We start from the raw sequence: 19032 nt of genomic DNA on the forward strand, positions 1-19032 counted from the left end.
CCTTGTTCCTTAAGTCTAAGAGGTATTATTCAGGTTGCTCTGGTATGCAGTAACATAGACTGTGAGATAGTGTATGGCTAGGAAACATCTTGGCATTGACGGACATATGGGGTTGATTCCTGATGTACTTCTTATAACTGAGTGAGCTATGGAAGATGGAGGTATTGCTTGGCACGACTGATCTTTGAGTCCAGGATGCACTGTGCCACTGTGTGGTCTATGATGTGAATGACTGTCATACATCATGGAATTAACAGGCTGATCAGGAATATCTGGCGGACATCCTGGTAATGGGAGGATATCCGGTGCACATCATGTCATTATGTTGACTATGGGAAAATATCAGGGCAAACTCTTCTATTGTCTTGTAGCGGGATCCATGGGGTACATCATGGAGATAACTTGACTATGGGTTATTGCCTGGGTTACAATATGACACTGACAGTCGTTTGGTGGGTGTGCTTTGGACATAATATGTTTTTTCCAGGCCACCAGTGTGAATGTAATGAATATGTCATGGGACTGCCTGGCCTGGGCGAGGCCTGGGATTTATGATGGCATTGGAGGGTCTACCAGTGTATCAGGGCTAAAATAATACATTGACTAGTTCATGGGGGATGTTGCAGGCATATTGTGAAATTAGCAGGCCTCTAGGCAAACCTTGTGGAACATAATAGTATTGACCTGTCCGCTGGGGATTTTTTGAGGAACATCATGACACTGGCTGCACATATGGTGGGGGTCATATCATGGAACTAATGGGTCTATGGTGTGTAAAGGGCAGATCTAGGCATTGGATAGTCTTTGGGGGTGCAATGGGCAAATTATGGTCTATACTCTCCTGCAGGGGGCACCTGAGGTAGAGGAACACATTGACTATGGCAGTTACATTTGGCACATCGAGAAATTAACTGGCCTAGTGGGACACCTGAATCATTAGATCAAAACATAGTGCGTAGTGTACATAGACAGATGTTGTCTTTGTCTAGCCTATGGAGTGTAGTGGGCACATTATTGACTATACAGTCCTGTAAACTGGGGTAGAGGAAAACATAGGCTAAGACAGCCACATTTGGCACATAATGAAATAATTGGCCTATTCGGACACCAGGTTTATTATAATGAAACAGAGTGCATTCTGTAGGCTTTCCAGCCTGAGTACAAAGAGTAGGAATTGTGAAGCATTGGCTGAAGTATGAGAGTGCCACTAGCACATTATGACATAGAAAGGTCTATGGGTAGATAACATGAGTTACATGAAACCATTACCGGGCTTGTGAAAGGCACCATATGTACATTATTGTTGCAAGTGGCATATAATGGGTACCTATTGCACGCCATGGTTTTTACTGAATCATGTGAAATGCCGGAGGAATTTCATGGTATTGACTGACTTTTAAAAGACATTTGTCACATTATGTCATTGCCTAGCCTATGGGGAACACCTGCGACATATCATGGTTTGGTCACTAATATTGTGAGATACTTGCAGCGCATCATTACCTATGATGGGCTACTGGTTGAAACTAAGTACGTACCCTTACTCTTGCGGACTTATTATGAGATGTCTGAGGCAGATCTAAGAATACGTAAGGGAAATGACTCACCTATGGGGGATGACAGGGTATATTATGCTATAAGCCGGCCTGATTTAAAACACCAGGAACATTATGGAACTGACTTACCAATGGGACAAACATTGGCCCCTTAATAAAATTGCCTGGCTAAGGGCAAATATCTGGGCAATGAATGAAATTATTTGGCCTGTGAGTAGGTTCCTGGGGTAAAACGGACTTTCTATGTATGTAAAAGTGGGATATTTAACACAAAAATTGCTGCAAAGTGGCTCAGCATTATTAAGTACAGAACTACAGCAATGTGATGGTGAGGGACGGCATACCAAAGAAGGCGATGAAAGAGGTGATGCACAGAGGAAAACAGAGGTTACCAGCAGGATCCATCATGTAGAGGATTGCACAAGGATTAAGGCCCTCATTAGGAGTTTGGCTGTCTGAAGACCGCCACACTTGTGATGGCAGTCGGACCGCGCAGACCAGCCGGTCCGACAACCCTGTTATGACCGTGGCAGATGTCCCACGGTCCAACCGCCGACACCACTAGGTTGCCACCTGTCGAGAGCCTGGTGGTCTCAGAGGTCGCAATCCATCTGGGCAGCGCTGCTTGCAGTGCTGCCCTGGGGATTATGAGTCCCCTTTTCCCCAGCCTTTGTATGGTGGTAGCTCCACCACGCAAAGGCTGGTAAAAAGGGGATGCCAGGGGCAATGTTAAGGCCCCATTCACCGGTGTTTCCGCCCTCCGGACCGGCCGTGAACTTGTAATAGGGCTGGTGGTGTTCTGGCTGCTATGGTGGTCAGGTGGCAATACGAGTTTGGTGTGCGGCCACCAGCGCCCGCCAAACTCGTAATGAGGGCCTACGTATTATATACGTGGGCCAAGAGTGAAGGAAACTGTGGGATCTGAGCAAGGAGGGGGCCCAGATGCTGGCCACATACCAGGAGAATACATGCCACATTGCGGCCTCTTGCTTGCCTCTTTAATCTCAAGCCTGCTGCGGTTGCAGCTGCGGATATTAAGTCGCCCATTTGGGATTTCGATACATGTGACCAGCTACAGTAGAACTTGAATAAGTAACTTTTTGGTTAATTTATTCAATAATGAATGAAATGTGGGCTGGTAGACTGAGCCAGTGGAGTACTTAAGGATAGATGAGATTTTTTCAAACTTATTGAGATCCTTTGTCAGTCAGACAAAGACATAAGATTTTCCCTTCAAGGATGTCAGATGTGATTCTGGAATACTGTCAGACAGGATGCTACAACAAGCCAATCGAGATAGGAGCAGGGTTTTTATGATACGTTTAAAGTTTGGTTTTGCATTGAGGTTCGTTCTTAGATGTGGCACACTTGAACATTTGTGAGATGAAACAACTGTCAATACTCATTACTGAGAGATATTTCTGTACACATTACTGTCTATCTTGAAATAGCTAAAATTCAAGAACAATGTAGCTATAAAGGTAGCACGGTAGTAAAGCAGTTTCTGAGCCAGTAGTTATTGTTTTCTGGTCTGATTTTTTTGGTATAATTAACTGCTATCCTCAGACTAATCACTAGTTTATACGTCAGAATATCGACTACGTAAAGATTGCTGTAAAAATATTGACAACCAAAATATCATGGAGGTAAATATAGATTTGCGGTTCTTAACTCCACGTGTTAGAAATGGGGTCTTTGGTTGGCAATCAGGTTACCCCCTGTTCAAGCAAGGACCGTCACTCTAGTCAGGGTAAAGGAGAATCAACCTTAGTTAATCCCGCTCACCCTCTTGGTCGCTTGAGCAGGCAGGCTTAACTTCAGAAGCAATGTGTAAAGTATTTGTACCAACACATACAGTGACTCAGCGAAAATACTACAAAATGACACACACAGGTTTAGAACAATAGGGAATATTAATCTAAGCAAAACAAGACCAAAGTGACAAAAATCCAACATATACAAGTCAAGTTATGAATTTATAAAGCAATAGAGTCTTAAATCCTTTAGAAAACAGTTAGAATGTTGTTAGCATACAAAAGTTCCTGGGTAGTGTCAAAATAAAGCCGCACTGGCGAGGGTGCGTCAAAAAAGGCCAGTGATGCTTCAATTTCTCACCAGCAAGCGAGAACGTGTGCCGTTCCTTCTCCGGTAGGGTCGGCGTACGTCGTTTCTACTCTCCCACAATAGAGCAATGTGTTGATCCGGACGGGAACCTCGGGTCCGGGCAGGCTTTGCGTTGTTTTTCCACACCCCGCGATGTTGCATTGAACATGCGTGGAGTTTCCGTCGTTATCAGCCTCCATTAGCGGGTGTTGAGCATCATTTCTCTATCTGTGTTTCGTCCAACTTCCAGCAGCGATGCAGGTGGAGCGTTGATTTCCGCTGCAAAGCCAGAGGTACGTCGTATATCAGCTGTGTTACGAAAGGTGCGTCAACCATTTCCCCGAATGGCGGTCTGTGCGTGGAATTTCAGTTCTTGGTGGCACCTCTCAAGGTCCCAGGGACTCGATAGGGCACCACCTCGCAGGGAAGGAGTCTCAGAAGAGAGACCAGGTCCTGGCATGGGAAGTCTTTGATGGCCCTGAGACTTCAACAACATGAGGCAAGCCCAGTTCAAGCCCTTGGAGATTCTTCTTCAAGCAGGAATGCACAGCAAATTCCAGTCTTTGCCCCTTTTCACAGGCAGAAGCAGCAACTGCAGGATAAACCACAAAGCACGGGCAAGGGCAGCACTTCTCCTCAGCTGTTCAGCTCTTCTCCTTGGCAGAGGTTCCTTCTGAATCCAGAAGTGATCTGAATTTCAAGGGTTTTGGGTGCTCTTCGTATACCCCTTTCTGCCTTTGAAGTAGACCTACTCCAAAGAGAAGTCTCTGTTGTTTTCAATATTCTGCCTTGCCCAGGACAGGCTCCAGACACACACACACACACACACACACACACATCCCAGGGGGTTGGAGACAGCATTGAGTGAGGGCAGGCACAGCCCTTTCAGGTGTAAGTGACCACTTTTCCCCTCCCCTCCCCTCAGTCCAGATAGCCCATCAGGATATGCAGGCCACACCCCAGCTCCTTTTGTGTCACTGCTTAGAGGAGAGGTGCAAACAGCCCAACTGTCAAACTGACCCAGACATGGAATCCACAAACAAGCAGAGTCACAGAATGGTTTAAGCAAGAAAATGCCTACTTTCTAAAAGTGGCATTTTCAAACAAACATTCTAAAAAACAACCTCACTAAAAGATGTATTTTTAAATTGTGAGTTCAGAGACCACAAACTCCACATGTCTATCTGCTCCCAAAGCGAAAAGTATTTAAAAGCAGCCACATGTTAACCTATGAGAGAGATAGGCCTTGCAACAGTAAAAAACAAATTTGGCAGCATTTCACTGTTAGGATATGTAAAACACATAATTAAATGTCCCACCTTTAACATATACTGCACCCTGCCCTTGGGTCTACCTATGGCATTCCTTAGGGGTGCCTTACATGTATAAAACAGGAAGGTTTAGGCCTGCCAAGTGGGTACACTTGCCAAGTGAAATTGACAGTTTAAAACTGAACTTACACTACAGTGGCAGGTCTGAGCAATGGTTACAGGGCTACTAATGTGGGTGGCACAACCAGTGCTGCAGGCCCATTAGTCACATTTGATTTACAGGCCCAGGGCACCTCTAGTACACCTTAATTGGGACTTACTAGTAAATCAAATAGGCCAATCATGGAAAGCCAATTACACATACATTTTACAGCATGTGCACTTTAGCACTGTTTAGCAGTGGTAAAGTGCTTAGAGTGCTGTGAGGTAACGAAAATGGTTCCTGTGGGGTCGACCTGTAGCGGATGGACAAGGAGCGGCCTGGGCAGGGTGCCCTGTGAGGAATGGCCCAGACGAGCATCCGGTGGCAGCGGGGACTGGTGCCGGCCGTCAGCTGAAGAATGAGGCACATACCTGCCATAGAACGGACTCCACTGGAGAAGGGTTCATGGCCTGGAGCCCTAGGGGCTCTCCAAGATGAGTGGGAGTGGGTCGGCCGACGTTATCAAGGTAGCCCGAGGGCCCGCTCCTTGCCTCCACGAAGCTGCGCTGCAGCGACTAGATGGGCACTCTGTTGTCAACTGCACCTCTTGTGCTTGGGGGGCTGGTGCGGCCACCTGGACGCCAGACCAGTACACACTGCATGATCGGCACAGTGGAGTCACCGGGAGGAGAGTCGTTTGCCCAAACAGCATGTACGCCCTGAAGATATACGGGCAGTTTTGGAGGGAATAAAGAGGGTTGCCAGCGAAAACAGAACTGACAATGGAACTCGTGCTGTACAGACATTATTAGAATAAAGGGGAATTTGGCAGAGTCTCACAGGGCCAAGACAAGCGCTGTAGATATGAATGGAGGGGTGCTAATAGTCTATATTCTGCAAGAGACTACTCTCCTATATATTAGTGGAGGAGTGATTTAATGACTGAGTGGAAGATTCTGTGGGGCCAGATGTGTGCACCTTTGCCAAGAGCACAGCCGTTCACGGCACGTTAGGTGGAAATAACATGTATGGTAATAGGATTGTACTGCACTCCCGCCTCCCCCAGAGTTTTTGCGATTAGTAATGTGATTTGCAATAATGGACACTGTGATTAGTGGCTCATACACATAGCCCTCGTAACTTATTTAGAGTATGGAAATGACTGGCACACTCTTTTGTTGCTGATGTATATTGCCATTCACTAGCGAGTACTAAACAGGACCCACTGATAGACGTTATGGGAAAGTCAAAAATAAAATCCAGAACCCGGCACTCCTGAGCGCCCTCCTGCTCTCTGCCTTTGGGCAACTCATTGACCCAGGTCTCATCATCCTGTATCCCGCCAACAGGCCAGGTACTGCCCCAAGACAAATGAGACCTTATCCTTCAAGAAATAATGGAGTCCCGACTGCCCATTGAACAGAACATAGAAGCCCTTCCCACTGAAGTATCCTTTCTCAAAGATGAACGTTGTAAATTAGTGGATAGGATCAAGTGTAATGAAGCTAAGCTTACCATTTTGGAACCCCCCAATGTAACACATGCAACACAGTTCAAAAAACTAACACAGCATATGGAGTTACTACAGGAGAGGGCCGAGGATACTGAAGGTCGTGCTCGAAGAAACAACATTTGAACTCTGGGGCTCCCGGAGGGAATGGAAGGGCAGTCGCCAACACATTAAATAGAAAACTGGCTCCAAACTGTGGTGGCCCCGGAGGGGCTATCAGATATATTTGAAGTCGAAAGAGCCCACAGAGTCACGGCAAAAAAATGAATCCAGGTCCTCTCCTAGACCTATTGTTGCGAAAATTCTGAATTATAAAGACCGAGATGCGTTGCTTGGAGCTGCCCATGAGAAGGCCCCAATCCTGATGAATAACACAAAGGTCTCATTGTTCCCAGAATATACAGCATCATTTCAACAGAGGTGAGGTACCTTTCAAGCTATCAAGCAAGACTTACAAAAGACTGGAGTCACCTATGCGCTGCTGTTCACGGCAAAGTTCCGTATTCAACATGATAAGAAGGTACTCTTTTTTGATTTGCCAGAGTCAGTTTGTACATGGGTAGACACCACATTCCCTAACCTCAACAGACCCGGGGATGGGATGTGGGATCCCCCAAGGCCCAAAAGGAAAAGACGTCATGCTCATCTTCGCCCGGCTGGCTCCCTTGGGAGGGCTGGTGGGCTTGTTCCCACTTCGCAGCAAACTCTGTTAGGCCATCTAGAGAAACTTCGATTTGCTTCCCAGGGGTGTAGTAGCGCCGACGAGGAAGGCTCTGACACGTCCTAGGAAGGGAGTTCTGACTCTGATTCTATGGGTAGTATGGCCCTGTTTCCATCTATAACTCCTCAGAAGACACACGATCTTTAGTTTCAGGCTACCACTGGACCAGACAGGTTTGTCTAACTCTAATTGGTTTTGTCTCTCCTAAATAATGCGACAATGAGATTCCGATCATAAATTGTACTAGGGTCTATCTCAGAGTCCACTTCATTTTCATATTGTTTAATGGTGTGCAAGCACATCATTTAGGGATTGACCTGGGGCTAGGCATGGGTTGCTTGCCGCAGAAAATGAACAGTAAACCTACACATTGGTTTACGACCCCCACATAAGTGTAAGCAGTAGTTGTTTGTTGAACACGTTTTTTGTTCTGTATTAAGTTTGGTTGAATGACTTCATGGCACTGGATCGAGAATTGGATTTTCAGGGGTTTAAGGCAAGAAGCATGCTTCACCGTCAAAATATATCAGCAGAAGGAACTGAGCAGGTTATCTAGCAATATCTAGATGTTGCACACGGCATAATTCAGACAGACATGACCTCTTAAAAAATCCTAACTTGGAATGTCAGAGGACTGGGCACATTACATAAGAGGCATAGAATACTAGCTCAATTGTATAGAAGAAATGCACAGATAGTATACCTGCAAGAGGCACATTTGCTGCCACCAGAGATGCTCCGACTGCAAAGGAGATGGAGGGGTCAACTTTTTAATATGTCATATTCGGGATATGCTAGAGGGGCAGCTCAAGGGCTAAGGGTGGGGGTCCCTTTCATGGCTCAGGAAGTACGTATAGACACGCAGGGCAGATATGTTTTGGTCAAGGGTACGCTAGATGGAGAACCAGTAGTACTAGGGTTTATTTACACACCTAATACAAACCAGGATGCCTATTGGGCATGCTTAACAGTGGTTCTTTGTGACTGAGAGCATTGCCCATGGATCTTAGGAGTTTTAATGCGTACGAGATATGACCTTAGATCGCTCCCATCCCCCTCTACCTGGTGCGGCAATGGCACGACATGCAGCGTTCCTACAACAATGGGTGGCAGGTTGGTCCCTAGTTGATGTCTGGCATGCTAGAAATATAGGACTATGTGAATACTCCTTTTATTCATATCCACACAAGTTACATACACACAGAGACAGATTCCTATGTTCCCCATAGTTACTACCTGATATAGTACATACCACATACCTCGTCAAGACCTTTTCTGATGACAACCCTCTGGAATTAACATTGAAGTGGGGTAAAATCCCGACACCAATACCCACCTGGAGGTTACAACCCACTTACTTGGAAGATGCGCCCTTCCGGAAAGCACTGGTGCAGACTATAAATAATTACTTTGTAGTGAATGCGGGTACAGCTACCTCGCTACTACATGAGTGGGAGGCTTTTAAGGTGGTTATTCATGGGTCCTCCATTTGAGCATTAGTGGGTGCCCGAAACAAGGCATTGAGGGCCCTCAAAGCAGCTGAAATCACAATGGCTCAGACGGAACGGGCAGTGACCAGGGGAGAGGCAGACCTAGTGTTATTGCAGGAGGCAATAGTGGTGCAGGCAGAGAACCTGGAGCGCATGAAACTAATTGATTACAAGGCATATGCACAATGGGCACACTCTGAAGCTGACAGGTCTGGCGCACTACTAGCACACTTAAAATCCAAACCCTACCTCACAAAAGCAGTGGTCCCCCAACAATCAATAATCTCACCTTTGCTTTTCAACATCGACATGATATCCTTACCAGAACTGATCAATGATTTCCAACTCACGTGCTACAACTATGCAGATGACACACAAATACTACTTAAATTAGAATGCCCCAAAAAAATTGAAAACTCAGAAATCTTGAGTTGCCTCAGAGCCTTTGATCAGTGGATGACCTGGAGCCATCTCAAACTAAGGGGCATATTTATACTCCGTTTGCGCTGAATTTGCGTCGTTTTTTTCGATGCAAATTCGAAGCAAAACTAACTCCATATTTATACTTTGGCGTTAGACGCGTCTAGCGCCAAAGTTCATGGAGTTAGCGTCATTTTTTGGCGTGAACACCTTCCTTGCGTTAATGAGATGCAAGGTAGGCATTCCCGTCTTAAAAAATGACTCCCAGGCATGTGCGTGGTATTTATACTCCTGGGCAAAAATGACGCCCGGGAGTGGGCGGGGCAAAAAACCCCGCATTTGCGCCTCTTTTTAACGCCTGGGTCAGGGCAGGCGTTAAGGGACCTGTGGGCTCAGAATGAGCCCAGAGGTGCCCTCCCGTGCCCCCAGGGACACCCCCTGCCACCCTTGCCCACCCCAGGAGGACACCCAAGGATGGAGGGACCCATCCCAGGGAAGAAAAGGTAAGTTGTGGTAAGTATTTTTTTTAAAAAAAATTTGTGGCATAGGGGGGCCTGATTTGTGCCCCCCTACATGCCACTATGCCCAGTGACCATGCCCAGGGGACATAAGTCCCCTGGGCATGGCCATTGGGCAAGGGGGCATGACTCCTGTCTTTGCAAAGACAGGAGTCATGTTAATGGCGTCTGGGCGCCAAAACAAAATGGCGCAAATCGGGTTAAGACGATTTTTTTGCCTCAGCCTGACTTGCCCCATTTTTGGACGCCCAAACGCCATTTTTCCCTACGCCGGCGCTGCCTGGTGTACGTGGTTTTTTTTCACGCACACCAGGCAGCGCCGGTCGGCTAACGCCGGTCGGCTAACGCCGGCTAACGCCATTCAATAAATACGGCGCCCGCATGGTGCTTCAGAATGGCGTTAGCCGGAGCTAATTTTTTTGGCGCAAAACTGCGTTAGCGCAGTTTTGTGTCAAAAAGTATAAATATGGCCCTAAATGCCTCCAAAACAGAAATACTCATATGTGGTGACTGGAAAAGTTATGATCCACTGTGCGCCTGGCCTGACGATCTCGGACCACCTCCTCAATTATCCAAGGAAGTTAAAAACCTTGTAATCACCATGGACTCCAAGTTAACTATGAATGCCCAAGTGGACAAATTAGCACGAACAAGCTTCATCACCTAACCTTGAAGACTCTACGACGCATCTTCCCCCACCTCGGATTTCCACACAAGGTGCAAGCTACTGTCTCGCTTGTACTATCCAAACTGGATTATGCCAATGGCCTCTACCATGGATCATCTCTATCTATTATGAAAAAACTACAACATATTCAGAACTCCGCTGCCAGGCTACTATCACACGCAAAGCCACAAGCCCACATCTCCCCTGCCTTGAGAGCACTACACTGGTTACCCGTTGCTAGAAGATGCACTTTTAAGCTGCTTTGTGTCACCCACAGAGCTATACATGGAACAGGACAGCTTTTTATCAGAAACAAAATAACCAAATACATTCAAAGAAACCTCTGTTTAAGAATGGCACCCCGCCTTAGAACACCACCATACAAGAAAAAGACTATAGGTGGTACATCCTTCTCCGTTCAAGCAGCCAAACTATGAAATTCATTACCCCCAACTATAAGCGCCACAGATAACTTTCTTGTCTTCAGAAAACTACTCAAGAGTTGCCTCTTTCCTTCATTACCACCATATTCAAACAACTATGGACTGCATATTCCTATGTTGATAAATATGTTTTTCTGATTATGTGTATATTCTAGTTATATATAGTTCTTTAGAAAATATGCATTGCAATATGTATCGCTACTATGTCATAACAATAAACTACACACACACTATTTAAACCTGTTTAACTAAGTATATTTACTCATGGTTTAAATATGTATATGTATGTACATATATGTGTGCATATGTGTGTGTATGTATGTGTGTGTGTGTACATATATATATATATATATATATATGTGTGTGTGTGTGTATGTTATTCTATGCTGAACATGTTCATAGGTCATTGCATAACTCCTAGATAAGTTGTTATACTAGATACTTATGAATCCCTGCTCTCAACTCAACATATATAACACTTATCTACCCATCACCATATGTCATGTCTCTATCAATCTATCCTCCATTCCCACTCTGACTCATTCCAAATCCATTCTACTGCTTTCATCTCCTAAATAGCTCTGCCTAAGCTCTTCCCTTCGCTTCCACTTATAACTCACCAAACCTCACTTTACTACCATGATCTCCCAAACAACCCTACTAAATTCTCCCTAATTTCTCTCACCCTGCTACTATGATCTCCCTAACCCCTTCCACAGACTTTTCCCTCCTCCATCCTCCCTTTACTCATCCCAAGCCTAAATCCTATTACCATATACTCCCACATAACACTTCTGGATTCTTTCCTCCTCCACCCCTCTATTACTCCAGTCAATCAAACTAGCAAACTCTCATATCCGCAGCTCAAATTAACTCATAATTATATTAAAACTGTACCCATATTTCCCTATACTAATCTATCACTAATTCTTGTTGGGTTCCGAAGAAGCATGCTACTCGCCGAAAAGCGCTTCGATGCCTCGTCAGGGATAGTAAGCACTATCTGAATACTATTACAATATTACAATATTAATATGTCCCGCCCCTCCCTGAATCCCGATCCTCGCCATACGCTCTGAGACACATGGCTTGGCCGTTACGCAGCTGGGTATAAACAATGCATTTCAGGACTTCTGTGCTGATCTCTACACAACCCCTGATGCTCCTACTAACACAGTATTAACCACATACTTGGAGCAAACAAGCCTACCCCAGTTAGTACCACAAGATCGTGAAGCGTTGGGAGCTCAACTCACAGTGGAAGAAATTAAGGGTGCGATTAGAGAAATGACCCCGTAACAAAAGTCCAGGGTCAGGTGGACTACCCATTAAATTTTATGCCACCTATATACAGAAGCTGGCTCCGCAGCTGGAAAAATTATACACACAAACACTACAGGCGGGACACATTCCCCCTACCGTGCAGCAAGCCATTGTTACATCTTTGCTTAACCCAAACAATCCACCCCTTGAATTGTATTCATACAGACCTCTGTCCCTCTTAAATACGGAGTATAGCATTTTGAGTAAACTCCTAGCAAGACAGCTCCTTCCACACCTGCCACAACTATTGCACACAGATCAAAATGGCTTTGAGCTGAAACACAACACTTCACTCAATATTCGCCATCTCTTTCATGTAATGTACAGCTCGCTTGAACAATACCCGCATGCAGGCTGCCTATCTTTAAATATATGCCACACTTTTGACACAATAAGCTGGGATTTTCTGATGACCACACTTGCCTACTACGGGATACCAGCTTCCTACATTAAAATGGGTGAGACTGTTATATTCTCTACCTACGGCGAGGGCGAAAACAGGATCGTGCAAATCAGAATCCTATACTATCTCTCAGGGAACGCGTCAGGGCTGTCCATTATCGCTGTTACTATTTGTTTCAGCAATTAAACCCCTAACACAATTACTGCAGCGAAGTGCACTGGACTGGGGCATCCCACTTAGAGGAGAAGTACAGGCCACCTCTTTATATGTAGACTACGTCAGGATATGTCTGCAATGGCGGATGGTCTGGCTGAATTTGGAAGATTATCGGTTCTGCAAGGAAATGCCACCAAATCCTGCGCTTTTGCATATCAGAATTATTTGGAGCAGGAGACAGTGGCGTTGGTTACAGCCCATATCCAAGTGGTGACCCATGTGTTTCAATGCTTAGTTATCTATATATATAAGGACCTACACGATATATTAGATGGGAACCTACAGCGGGCGATTAATTCCCTTAAGATGCAAGTAGCCTTCTGGATTACACTGCCCCTTTCTATAGCTGGCAGACTGGAATTGGCAAAGATGGTCCTCCTCTCTAGACTCCTTTACTATTTCACTAATTTACCAGTAGTGGTTCCGGCCCCGGTGTTTAACACCTACATACTTTGCTGACTGAATTGGCATGGGGGTTAGGGTGTCAAAGGATCAGCTTGAAATAATTGCAACAGCCGGTGCTGGAATGCAGTATGGGTGCCCCAGACCTTAAGGCTTATTGCATAGCAGCTCAATTGCAATGGTTAGCGTATTGGCAAGCATGATATAAATTACACGAAATGGGCTATGCACCCGCTCAGGTACAAAATGGACAACTGCATAGGTTGCCCAAACATGTCTGCACCACGAAACGTCCCAATACTGGTAAGGGTGGCCATAGCATACTGGCGAATGACCCAGAGATATACACACATGCCTGTTCCTTACGCTCAAAATATACCACTGAGAGTGATTCCATTGGCAATGGGAACCATGTCAGTACAGAGATTACAGCCTTGGAAACAATCAGAAACTATGACTGTGTCGAAGTTATTCATGGACGGGGTATTAATGACACACCTAGACTTTTTATATGCCCATGGGTTACCACATACACTGTTCCTTATACATGCAGACTTAATTCGCTATGTGTGTCAATTCTGGGCATCAGAGGGTACTTAACCTACTGCATCTGAATTTCTAAATGCATTACATACAATAGGTCATAGCAGTCATGTAATCGCTGGCTATACAGAGGCCTGAGGTCACATATAGGGGAATCATTACAAACACTCTGTCTAAAATGGGACACAGATCTTAACCTTAAACTAACAGATGCTGAATGGCAGATCCTGCTTGTGACCCCAAAAACCATATCTAGAAATTCCAGATTTAAATTCACCCAATTCTCTATATTTCATAGGGCATATCTTACCCCACATAGTATAAATAATGTATATTCAGGCACAAGAGCAGGCTGCCCCTGCTGTCAACAAGTAGATGTGGATCTGCTACACATGCTCTGGCGATGCCCTCAGTTGCAGAACTACTGATTGGAGATAGCACAGACACTCAAACATGTAACAGGACATGATCATTGGCTAACACCAGATGCCTGCATGTTGGGTCTTTATTCTCATTTGCGGAAGACAGGGGTGTCCTTGCGCTGTGCAGATTTGTCGTTAATACTGGCTAAACTTGCTATTACACATCACTAGAAATCAACCATTTCCCCCCAAGTAGCGCAGTGGAGAGTGGAAGTGTTGGAGTGGGGACTGGCTGAAAGTGGAGAGTTGATTAGGGAAGAATGTAGAGGGCTATATAAAACTCTTATCTCTATAGAATGGTATACGTACTTTGAGAAATTTAGAGAGATATGCAGGAGGGCGCTCCTATAGACTCCTAAATCATGGCAACCAATAATATGTGCACTAGAATTAGCACCTGTGTAATGCGGGTGGTTTCCTTCCCTGCACTATATCTCCAGGATAATACATAGGTGTTGATGCAAAACAACCCCGATACCCGCATAATATACGGCCCAGTCATGTCTGACCCAAATTTACAACTAGGTTCCCTCCCCTCGTGTGTCGGGGGTTTCAAGTGAGATTTCAACAGACAAATATAGGAAACAGTGGACTGCTCTTGCTAGTTGAGGAAGTTAGTGGGAGGGAGTGTGGTTTAAGAATAATTTCCACTACAGGGATGCAATTTCGAAATGCAAGAGGCAAATGGCCTCGTGAGTGAAGGAAACACTATGGTGGTCATTTTGACATTGGCTGTCTTTTACACAGACTGCCAATGTCGCGCCACCAAATAGTCTTCAGACCACCATATTATGGCTGCTGGCTGCTCTCCACCATTATTAGGCGGGGAAGCAGCCAGAAGCCATACTGGCGGTTGGCGGTCCAGTGGAGGTTGCTCCACTGCCACCACAATGGCACCAGAACACCATTTTCCATATTACATCACAGTAAACGGCGTGGCGGTGTTGTGATGACGGAACGCTGGCGACGGAGCAAGCGCCATGGACCCCATTCCCTCCCGGATGACCACTGCGACCACCAGGTAAGATGATCAACCGACAGGCGTTGTGGGTGTTGAGCGTTGTGTGTGTGAATGGGGGTGTGTGTTTGTGTGAATGGGGGGGTGTTGTGTGTGTTTGTGTGCGTGTGTATACAAGTGTATGTGTGCTTGTGTGAATGCATGTATGCAGGGGTGGGGGGGTGTCATGGCCGTGTGTGCATGTGTGTGTGAATGAGTGTGCATGTCTGTGTGCATGTATGTATGTGTGTGAGATATTTGCCTGTGTGGATGTACGGGGGCTGGGGGGGAACAGAATGGGGATCGGTGTTGGGGTGTAGAGAAGGGGGATCAGGGGGTCGGGGAATCGTAATGGGGATCGGGTGGGAGGGGGGTGTCGCTGCTTGGGGGGTGGGGGTTTCTGATGGGGTCGGGGGTGTGGGGGAGGGTCCTACATGGAGGGAGGTTTGGGAGTCCTGGAGTGGCGACAGGAATGAGTATTCCTGTTGCCAGTATCGGTACCGCCAGGGATTCCGTGGCAGGGCTGCCGCCACAGAATCCCTGGCAGTAGGGATGCTCAGAATACCGCGGGTGCTGTTAGGTGGACCACTGGGCCGAAGGTGTTCAACCTTCAACCAGGTGGTGCTACCTCCCTGGTGGTACAGGTAGTGAACTGGCTGCAATGCAGCCAGTTAACTTCCGTTGTCATAATTTGACAGTCTTGCACAGCCACGCTGTTGGCGGTCTGGCTGACACCGCCGGTGTGGCCAGGCACGACCGCCAAGGTCATAATGACTCCCTACATGTACATTTACATAACAGTGTATCAATGTATACCTGTAACTGTTTAATAAACCGCAATAAAGTTTGTGACCCCTGGCTTAAGGGGATGCATAGGGTATCTTACGGCCTTTAAATATCTATTGAGGTATGTGTGTTACCTTATGATATTGACTGACCTTTGGAGAACACCTAAAGTACATGATGGCATTGACAGGAACAGGTAGGACAATGATGATTGTGAAGTTTGACATGCCCGTTGCATTTACCTCTACTGATCATGCTAATGTTTTGAAGATGTCAGAATAAATAGTAGAACTGCAATAGATATAGTAAACTAGTCTGCCTCCTTCATTAAGAACAGAAATGTTTAAGTATGCATCCGGTCATATCATTCACCTCATATGTTACCATCTTCAGCACATTAATCCAAAGGTTATCCTAATTATACAGTCTTATGAGTTTCCACTCGTAGGTGGATAATATGGAAATATTTGTTATTTATTTAGGATTACACCGCTATAAATAACTGCCTTTGTGCTCATTATGAACAATGATAGAATGGAGCTTACAATGATACGGCCATGGCATGTGTACATAAATAAAGGTATAGCCTCCCACTACACGCCTAACCTTTTCATGCATGTTCTTGATAAAGTAATTTATTTAATAGGAGGGAAAAAAGAAGCACTTGATCGGGGTAAAGATCGCACAAACTGCTCAGGCGATATATTTAATTCATTACTTCTGAAGTTTGAATCACAGACACAAACAGAAAAAAATGACTTTTGATGGTTGGAAAAGGCTAAGATGCTCATTACACATAAGACAATATCAGAGTGGAAATTATTGCACCAAATAATAATGGGTAATATGGGGACAGGCCATTGCCGGGCAGGATTTCATCCGAAATACGAGTGGGGGGGATGGGGCGGGGGCGGGGCGGGTTCGAAACTGCTGTTTCCACACTCATTTCAGCAGTTTCCTCAAAAACACAGAGAATTTTCATCCGTCATATTTTCGTGATTTCTTAGTTTTCCTGATGAACTCGGACTACCGATTTAGCTGTAAACACGTTTACGTCGGAATAAATAAAATGTTAATAGGCTTTCGTAATGGGAATAACAATGGGGATGTTAATTTATTTGGGATTTAATTGGGAATTAAGGAGAGAAAAAAAGGGATAATTTGGAGGGTACACTTGGTAAAGATAAAAAGCAAAGTTCTACTGGGACAGCCAAACTTCAAATGTGCTGATTTCCGCAGCGCTGAAGCGTGGTCTAGGGAATTCCCTTCAAGTAATGTTGACATTTCTCAGTCGACACAATAAGGAAAACTGAGGTGGAAAACCACAAAAATATTTCTCACCACATCTGGTGGTCATGGGTGTTATATATCAGAAGTGCAGGTAAGGTCTTGCATAGTGGGAACTTTAACACTTCTTAGATTATTATGGAACCGTGTAGACTTGTATTTAGAGAAAATCAAACCGTATATTTAATGCGAATTTATATACCTATATACAAGCAAATTCTTCCATCCCAATTTTTCTTAATCCTTTATATTGTGCCACCAGGGAAATACATCAACTGTTAACTGATGAAGTATACTTCCTTCTCTCTTCTCTCCCTTTCCCCATCTTTCTTCCACTATTTAGTCGCCATCCAGGGTCAATGTGATTATGCTATGTTCTACCACAGTCCACTACCATAATATGCTTCTTGTTTTTCAACCAGACCTTGGACTGCTATTTTTCGTTCTGATTTGTTAATTGGCTTCCTCAGTCTAAGAGGGGAACAGAAGAGGGCATAGAATGACGCCCACTTCCAAACAGAATCACTGACGATGTGGGTGTGTACAATCGAAAAACGGATACATAGGTCTCCCCCTCAATCGGCAGCAAAATTCTACGAGAGAATAAGCATTTTCAGCACAAAAAATTGCCTAAACAACAAAATTAGTTGTTAAATATCGAACTTAGGGGAATATTTATACTCTGTTTGCGCCGAATGTGCGTCAAAAGTTTTGACGCACATTCGGCGCAAACACTGCCCCATATTTATACTTTGACGTCCGACGCAGCGGGCGTCAAAATTCCACCATGTGCGCCATTTTTTGGAAGGGGGAACCTGCCTTGCGTTAATTATATGCAAGGTAGACGTTCCCTTCCAAAAAATGACTTTAAGGCCTGTGCCCCATATTTAGACTGACGTCATTTTGACGCACAGGAGGGGGCAGGCCTTAAAAAACGGCGCCCAGCCTGATGGGCGTTGTTTTTTAACGCCTGGGTCAGGGCAGGCGTTAAGGGACCTGTGGGCTCAGAAGGAGCCCAGAGGTGCCCTCCCATGCCCCCAGGGACACCCCCTGCCACCCTTGCCCACCCCAGGAGGACACCCAAGGATGGAGGGACCCATCCCAGGGAAGTTGAGGTAAGTTCCGGTAAGTATTTTTTTCGTATTTTTTTTGTGGCATAGGGGGGCCTGATTTGTGCCCCCCTACATGCCACTATGCCCAATGACCATGCCCAGGGGACATAAGTCTCCTGGGCATGGCCATTGGGCAAGGGGGCATGACTCCTGTCTTTGCTAAGACAGGAGTCATTTCAATGGAGGTTGGGCATAAACAAAAATGGCGCAAATCGGGTTGAGGCCAAAATTTTGCCTCAGCCTGACTTGCCCCATTTTTTGACGCCCAAGCTCCATTTTCCCCTACGCCGGCGCTGCCTGGTGTGAGTCATTTTTTTTTACGCACACCAGTCCGCAGCGCCGGCTAACATCATTCAATAAGTAAGGCACCCACATGGCGCTTTGGAATGGCGTTAGCCGTCGTTAAAATTTTTGACGCACAACTGCGTTGGCGCAGTTGTGCGTCAAAAAGTATAAATATGGGCCTTATTGTTTTCAAACGAGTACCGATTGTATAGAGTGGATTGTACTTCGGTGTAAATGTTTCTCATGTTTAGCTTCATACTTAAGATATTTCAAACTTCTAATTGTAACTGTTTTTATTACACCTGGTGACATTGCTCTATATTATAGCCATACACTGTATTCAAACAAATATTTTCGGTACAGGAAAATACACACACCAAAAGTGAAAAGGATATTAATCCGTCCAACACTCAAT

The 19032-nt window shown here is 45.4% G+C and overlaps 1 protein-coding gene across 2 annotated transcripts in view; it reads right to left on the reverse strand.

Annotated features, from left to right (window-relative positions):
• The window catches only part of LOC138259675 (cytochrome P450 2G1-like), a 280939-nt gene that overhangs the window by 225488 nt on the left and 36419 nt on the right, over positions 1-19032 (reverse strand). The gene's annotated exons all lie outside the window — the stretch shown is intronic.

This window comes from Pleurodeles waltl, chromosome 9, assembly GCF_031143425.1.
Source record: "Pleurodeles waltl isolate 20211129_DDA chromosome 9, aPleWal1.hap1.20221129, whole genome shotgun sequence".
In the NCBI taxonomy this organism is placed as follows: Eukaryota; Metazoa; Chordata; class Amphibia; order Caudata; family Salamandridae; genus Pleurodeles; species Pleurodeles waltl.